The sequence below is a fragment of the Mastomys coucha genome, unplaced genomic scaffold (assembly GCF_008632895.1).
Source record: "Mastomys coucha isolate ucsf_1 unplaced genomic scaffold, UCSF_Mcou_1 pScaffold15, whole genome shotgun sequence".
In the NCBI taxonomy this organism is placed as follows: Eukaryota; Metazoa; Chordata; class Mammalia; order Rodentia; family Muridae; genus Mastomys; species Mastomys coucha.
The window spans coordinates 71,153,277-71,161,132 of NW_022196897.1; the positions used below are offsets into that span (position 1 = coordinate 71,153,277).

At 40.1% G+C, this 7,856-nt stretch overlaps 1 protein-coding gene across 13 annotated transcripts in view; it reads right to left on the reverse strand.

The window, feature by feature from the left end:
• The window catches only part of Ctnnd1 (catenin delta 1), a 58,425-nt gene that overhangs the window by 43,200 nt on the left and 7,369 nt on the right, over nucleotides 1–7,856 (reverse strand). For 10 of the 13 annotated variants that reach the window (XM_031370835.1, XM_031370834.1, XM_031370833.1 and 7 more), the window contains exon 1: nucleotides 6,610–6,948. The exons of 2 other annotated variants lie outside the window; for them this stretch is intronic. The gene's annotated coding sequence lies outside the window, so the exon portion shown is untranslated. Of the gene's footprint in view, nucleotides 1–6,609; nucleotides 6,950–7,856 lie in introns of those variants that run through there. One more of the 13 variants, XM_031370836.1, reaches the window with a different exon arrangement.

Genomic DNA, 7,856 nt, shown 5'->3' on the forward strand with positions numbered 1-7,856 from the left:
CTGTAGACCAGGCTGGCCTCGAACTTAGAAATCCGCCTGCGCCTGCCTCTGCCTCCTGAGTGCTGGGATTAAAGGCTTGCGCACCACCGCCCAGCTTGTTGAATTATTGGATGCACCTTTATGTCAATCTAACTCAAAGAAGCCAGAAGCATCCTACATGTGTCTTTATCATCAATACAGCCGATTAAAAATAAAAATAAAGTCTTGAAAAGATCATCAACTTAAGGGAATACAGAAAATGGGAAAGCAAGCCAATAGGAAAGAATCAGTTGAAATAGTAAAGAATCTAGACTGAAAATGTAAGAATTTGAGTAAGGGAAGGCTAAAGAGTTCCAAAGAAGTACTATTCAGAACCCTAGTTACATAGGTTACATCATATAAAGAAACTACATAGCAAGCCCCCATCTAGAAAGGTGAGGGGTAAGATGGAGAGAAGGAAAATTCTAGACTGGAGGAAGCCTACAAGTTTCCTTCCAGACAGGGCTTCTAAGATATGCACACATCCCCCAAGCTCAGCTTGGCTTTTCTTCATATGAAAGCAGACTTTTCTTAGCAGCACGCTTTTCTTTCTTTTTTTTTTTTTTTTTTTTTTTTTTTTTTTTTTTTGGTTTTTCGAGACAGGGTTTCTCTGTATAGCCCTGACTGTCCTGGAACTCACTCTGTAGACCAGGCTGGCCTCGAACTCAGAAATCGGCCTGCCTCTGCCTCCCAAGTGCTGGGATTAAAGGCGTACGCCACCACCGCCCAGCTATGCTTATGAACTTTAAATAGCAAACCAGTTGTAATGACAATCCCATACACAAAGTTAAGAGTTAATACATTTTGTTTCTGCATCAGAAGAGACCAAACCTAGGGGCTAGAGCATGCTAGGCAAGCACCCTCTGGGATATATATCCCCATAGAAATTACTAAAATTATCCCCATTGTAGAGAAAAGACCAGGACAAACAGTGACTAAGCAATTTGTCCCAGGGTAAATCAAAGCAAGATTGGAACCCAACTGTCTCCAGCATCTTTTTTTTTTTTTTTTTTTTTTTTTTTTTTTTTTTTTTTTTTGGTTTTTTTGAGACAGGGTCCAGCATCTTTTTTTAAACAGGACTTTCTTTTACAAAGTTTTCCTTTCTGTGTTTTTTAAGCATCATTGTGCTATCCTACTTTGCCTTATAACACTGGGGGGAAGTGCTCAGTAGGAAATTACTTTTTTGGTTGAGTAGATTAAAAAATACTATGCAGCAGTTAAAACATCTGAAGCAGAAGAGAATCAATTAGTGCTGGGTGAATGGGAGTAAGGAAGAGTTAATTCGATCCCTGAAATTTTTCTTGTAAAATTCTGCATGTGTGAAGTAAAAACTCTAAACACCACTTTCACCAACCATCATATGAGATGCAGGAAAACATTAATCAGATTGCCTAGCACTGATCAGCACTTGAAAAAAACTCTTTATGACTAGAGGAAGCAGGAAGTGGTGGTACTTATCTTTAATCCCAACACTAAGGAGATAAAGGGTAAGAAGATCTCTCTGAATTTGGGGGCTAGCCTGATCTACAGAATCCAGGACAGACTAAACTCCAAAACAGGAAGACCTAATCAAAAAAAGAAAAAAAGTCTAGGGGTAGCTCAATTGGTAGAATGCTTGTTCAGAATTTAGGAAGCCCTAAGCAAAGCTAAAACCAGCCTGTGCTACTTGAGCCTCTGTCTCAAAAATATAATTAAAAATAATTACATAAGTAAATACAAATCAGTCATATTTTAGCTTCCCCTTTTAATTCTAAGCAGGACAGTGTTCCTGCTCTATCAGTGATTATTGGAAACCTTGGAGGCAGCTACATCTTTTAGGGTAATCAATGCCTATTTCAGCTTCATGTAATATGGATTTGTTGATTTTTATTTTATGTATATGGGTGTTTTGCCTACATGTATATATGTGTACCATGCATACCTGGTGCCCACAGAGGCCAGAAGAGGGTGTCATTTCCCCTGGAACTGAAGTTACCCAGATGGTTGTGAGCCACCATGTGTGTGCTATCCTGTGCTAACCCTACACACGCGTGCATGTGCCATGTGCACATATGCGCGCGCACGCGCATGCACACATCCACCCCTACACAATCTCCAACAAAAAAAGAACACATGATACCAAGCATAGTAGCCTAGTACTGTAGTTCGCAGTAGCATTCGGGAGGCAGAGACAAGATTAGAGCTGAAGATCAGTCAAGTTACAGGAGACCCTGTCTCAAACTGAGACTTGTAAGGAGGGAAAAAATGACATCAACTACATCTTCTTTGAATACTCATAATCAAAAACTATCATCCCAAGATCTTTGTGTTTTTGTTGGTGGTGTATAAACCACTGACCCAAGCAGGGGTGAAAACATTCTTCCCTGCTGCTCTCCATGTTTTTCCCCAGAAAGTGGATAGGCTGCCTTCACTGACTGAAGGCAACAGCTGCCTAAGCTATGAAAGAAATGCACCTTACTTCTTACACTGTTCTTTAAATGGACTGCCAAGAAAAGCTAAACCTTAAAGGTCTTCCATTATTTCCAGAAAGCTTGTTTAAAAGAAGCTAGTTGTGGTGAGATGTGTCTACAGCACCAGCATTCAGAAGAAGGGTCAGAAGGATCACGAATTCAAGGTGATCCTCAGCTACATAAGATTCTATGCCAAAGAAATGATTAGGGCTGGTGAAACGTCTCAAGGATAAAGGAAATTGACACCAAGCATCCGGACTTGAGTTCTAACCATGGAGAGAGAACAGATTCTCTCCCATGCCCTAATTGTCCTGACTTCCACATACCTGGCCTTAGCAGGAGCAGGTGCCCACCCTTCCCCACATCACACAATGAAATGTGTGTGAAATGCATGTGAAAAGGAAAATGGAAAGAAATAAATAAAATATCTACACTACAGGTTACACTGAAAATGTCAAAATTACAGGGAATGCAATTAATTCATGATGTTCTGGTTCCTGTCTCCATTTAAGCTTCCTCAGTCCCCACTAATTCCCATCAAGTGCCTTAATTAAACAAGGCTTACTGAGCACCTCAGTTGGTAGCAGACACTACAATAGGTAATGAAGGATAGAGGTAAGATAGTACCACTTTCACCAACCATCATATGATATACAGGAAAACATTAATCAGATTGCCTAGCACTGATCAGCACTTGAAAAAAACTCTTTATGACTAGAGGAAGCATGAAGTGGTGGTACTTACCTTTAATCCCAACACTAAGGAGATAAAGATAAGAGGATCTCTCTGAATTTGGGGGCTAGCCTGATCTACAGAATCCGGGACAGCCTAGACTCCAAAACAGGAAGACCCAATCAAAAAAAAGAAAAAAAGTCTAGAGGTAGCTCAATTGATAGAATGCTTGTCCAGAATTTAGGAAGCCCTAGGCAAAGCCAAAGCCAGCCTGGGCTACTTGAGCCTCTGTCTAGAGTGGAAGATAATCATTTTTAATACACTATGATAAACACATTTATTACAACTACCTCCTACAAGCTTCTCATTCAACCCAAAGAGCTTAAAATCCTCTGGAAGACAAAATTTCACTAATAAGCAAACAAAGGTTGAGGCAAATCCCAGAAGTTAAAAATAAAGAGCAAGATTGGTGCTGAGCTCAGTGGCAGAATGCTTGCCTAGCATGTGTGAGGCCCCAAGTTCAATCCTCAGCACTGCAAAAGGGAAAGAAGAAACCAATGGGACAGCAGGGGCATGTACAGGATATGGTCGCTGCTTTTAGGGCTAAGATATGTAGGCCAGCATATTCACCTCTCACTTGCTCTAAGGAAACTGGTGTTTACATACACTATCCGAACTCAGTGCCTGTAAGTAACTACTAAAACACTCCTGCCTTTAGCAAGGCTTCATTTATTTTAGTCCCAGCTGTTATGTCTATTCTCTTTGGGTAATGGCAACGTACCCCTGGTTAAACTCATTGACTCTGTACTCAATCTGACCAGAGTCAATCTTGACCTCCACCATTTAAATAATGGGATGTTCAGCAAACCCCAGCTTTTTTGTCTCATTTTTAAAAAATGGCTATTAAAGATTAAGTAGTCTATGCAAAATGCTTAGCACACAGTAAGATAAAACAATGACAGGGAGGGCAGGAGACGGGAAGGCCAAGAAGGTACTAACAGAGGGCTGTCACCTACCACAATAGAAAGCAATAAATTATACACAGCTAAATATTTTGATATTGCAATTGATAGTGATCTAAGCCAAATTTATCTGCCTGCATCCTGTCTCATCTAGCCCTAAGGAACAATTATTTGATAAACCTAAGGCTGGCATGTGATTACAGGAAGCTTTCCCCTTTCTAAGATCTCCAAGAGTCCCAATTTTAGACCAGCTGAGACCATGTTGACCCCCCCCAGCTGTCCATACTGGCATCCTAAGAAAGGGACTAGAACTCTAACACACCTGAAACACAGACACACTACCTTACTCACATAACAAAGAAACTAAATGAATTCCACATAAAGCAAACAAGGAAAGAAAATCTGTACAATTCATACTCATTTGTCATCATTTTCACCCCAAAACCAAAATAAGGAGCACAGAAAATAAAAATAATAGCAAAATAAAAGATTTACTTATCTGTACCCTTTCCTATAGTTCCTGAAAGAACCAGGGAAGGTGAAGTAAAAGACAAAAATCTTCCATCGTATCACCTCAAAAGGCTCTGTACCACACGACAGGCCAAACAATGCCTTAGTTTGTAAATAGCCCTGGACCCTAATGCTGCACAACACAGCTACACAAAGCCCAGTTTCCAAGCTGAACCCAGACCACCAGCAGTCATCCAGAACCTATTTTCAAACTGCCTTTGTACTCCTCCTTCAGACTCTCATCCCTCCCCCTAAAGGCTGAGTAAGAAACCGACACTCTGGCAGCAACAGACCAACCCTCCAAAGACACACTAAGAAATCTCCTTGGAAAAGCATTTCAAAGGAAAACTGAAAAACTAGAAATGAGAACTATAACCCAACACACTGTACATACTGTCTTTTTTCTTTCTTTTCAATTACTTATTTTAATTCTGAGGTCCACACGTCAAATGTTTTTCTGTAATCCTTGCCTAAATTATATGGAAAGGAAAAGAGGAACAAAACTTGTTTCCTCCAGAAGCCACAACCGCACAAGGACAAAACCATCTTGCAAGGAATGTCTTCTCTGTAGAAAAATATTCAAGGAAATGTTCTAGTCTAAAAAAGACTGGGGGCAGGGACTGTGCATCAGAAGATGAAAGACTCCTATCAGTTTAGAGGTAATGAGGAGCTCAGTAAGATACTAAGACCCACCTTGCCACAATGAGAGCAGTATCTATTCCAGCTCTAACTTCCATACTGATTCCCACTTTAAAAGGAGAAAGTACCTATTTTCCAGCTACTGATGAGTTGGCTATATAATTATCTAGGATCTGTACATTTCTAAGAATGTATATACAAAAATCAAAACCAAGCAAATCTTTAAGGCCAGTTATAAAACATGAACCAGTCACAAGCCTTCAGCTTTAACAGTGTTCTAACTTAGTGGTAAGTTAACCAAGCAAGCGAACAAACAAAAGACACCTCTAAAAAGCATCTTCCCAGTGGCTTAAAAATAAAATTCCCTTTATGCTTTCCCTTGGAGTGCTTTGCAAACTCCAAGTTTTCATTAAGTGGTTTCTCTTCACCCACCTATTCACAAACTACAAACCTTTCAGAGACCAAAAGGACTGAAAAGACTTTCAGGTGTTCTGCCGTCACTCCAGTCAACAGAAAGCACGATTTGAATTTCCTTATCCCTTTAAGGGCCAAACATTATCATATCTGCTAACATACAACACCTTTACAAATCTGTGCTATTAAAAGGGCTTTTAGTACAAAAAGAAAGAAAAAAGGAAGGAAGGAAGGAGTGGCAACTCAAGTTAACATAGATCCATTTGTTTTCACAAGGCAAAGCAAAGAGACTTCTAGGCAGGCGACAGCGGCTCCCACCCACCACCACACCTGGAAAAGTGAAAAAGGGATCCACCCAGGAACTGCAGAGCTGAAACCCTTCTGGGCCGTTCACGTTCAGAAGGAAAAAAACAATACCATTGAAACTCAAAAGCTTCCTGCAACTTTCCACTGCCACAAATTCAAAGGTGAGGGGCTAAAAGTTCCGAAACATGGTAAGAGCCATCTGTACGACTAGCTTCCGACCAGGACAAATTCCTTTCCCAACCCACACACAACATGCCAAAAAAACAAATTTTTGAGCTCTGAAAAAAAAGAGTATGTTAGCTAAATCCAGGAAAAAAATAATATAAAAGTACACACAAAAACATAATTTACACGACTTTTACCCCTGGCTCTAACCAGCTTCCGGTATTAGACCTGGAAGTTTGTTTCCTGGTCTTCTACGTTTTATCTTTTCCTTAATTAAATACTAATAAGCCTCCAAAGTATTAAAAGTAGAAAAAATAATTGATTAAAATTCACCGTCAGCATTAACAGGCTTTCTCGCCCTTTTAAAAGTCCCTCTAGTTACCGTCAAGAAAAAAATTCCACTTGAGTTATCCCTTTCCCAACTAGTTACACACACACTATAATAAAAGGAAAAACATTTTAAAAGCACACACCTCAAATGTGGACTTCTAAAGCAGTCCTTTAAGAAACAAACCCAAAGCTTCACCAATGTGCTGAGAAAGACAAATCCAGCGAGGTTCGCCGCCTCTTCCTCTTCCTCGTTCCACGATCTTTCCTGCCTTTCTCCTCTCCCTCCGTGTCTGTCTCTCTCGAGCTCTCTCCCTCCCTCCCTCTTGCTCGCTCTCTTTCTTCCTCTCCCTTTCCCTCTCTCCCTCTCTCTCCTTTTCCCCTCAGATCCAACACCTAAAATGGAAGTTGCACCCAGCCAAAGGCAAGGGAGCCTGGGTGGTGACAAACTGATCTGGCAGCCCTACCCTAGCTTTCCTAAGTGATGTCAGCCCCTGCGAGCTTCCAATAGGAACCAGGCATAAATCAGGGAGCTGACTTTATCCAATAGGAAACTTTATTATAGGAAATTAAAAAAAAAAAAAAGGAAAGAGAAAGACAAGGAAGTTTTATATATATATATATATATTATATATATATTTAAAGCGGAGACTATACAATCTCTGAGGAATTACTGCAGAGCGGGGGGAGCTGGGAGGTGCTAAATAACAAAGCATTTTAGAACGGCACGCCTAAACCTCAGTTCTCTTTGATGAGGGTCTTGTTCCCTTTCCCTACCTATCTGGGTGGGAAATCAGAAAAAGAGCTTTCGTTCTTTACCTGCTGCGGTTTGGTTTGCTGCTTTCTTCCCCAAAGCATTTTCCCAAAGGAAACCAGAAAAGAAGGAAGGAGAAATCCCAGAAACAGGATTATATGCTGACTGGGATGGTACAAGTATCTGAGACAAACTCAGTCTCGTTGTTTTGTTTTAATTGAGTTAAAAGCTAGTGAAGAAAATAATGCTTAGACTTGTTAATAGTTTGTTAGCTTCTCTGCTCTAAAAGAAAGCAGAATCCACTGAGCTGTCGAGGAACAGCACTATCTTCTCATCAAAACAATGTGGGTTTGCCTGGGACAATAGGCAGAATCCAATAAACAAAGAGTTTAGAAGAGTTAAGAATATCATCGTTAAAATAATTAAGAGAATGCTATTTTTTTAGTCAACTCGAAATTACCTGGCTTTTTTATTTGACCTAAATAAAATATTACAGGGGTTTTCCTCCAAATTCCTTTAAAGTTTACAAACGGAAGAGGTTATGTTTGTTGTTGGGTTTTGTTTTTTCTTGGGTGGAGAGATTGCTTTGTTTTAAGACAGGATCTCACGCTATCCCAGGCTGGTCTTTTTTTTTTTTTT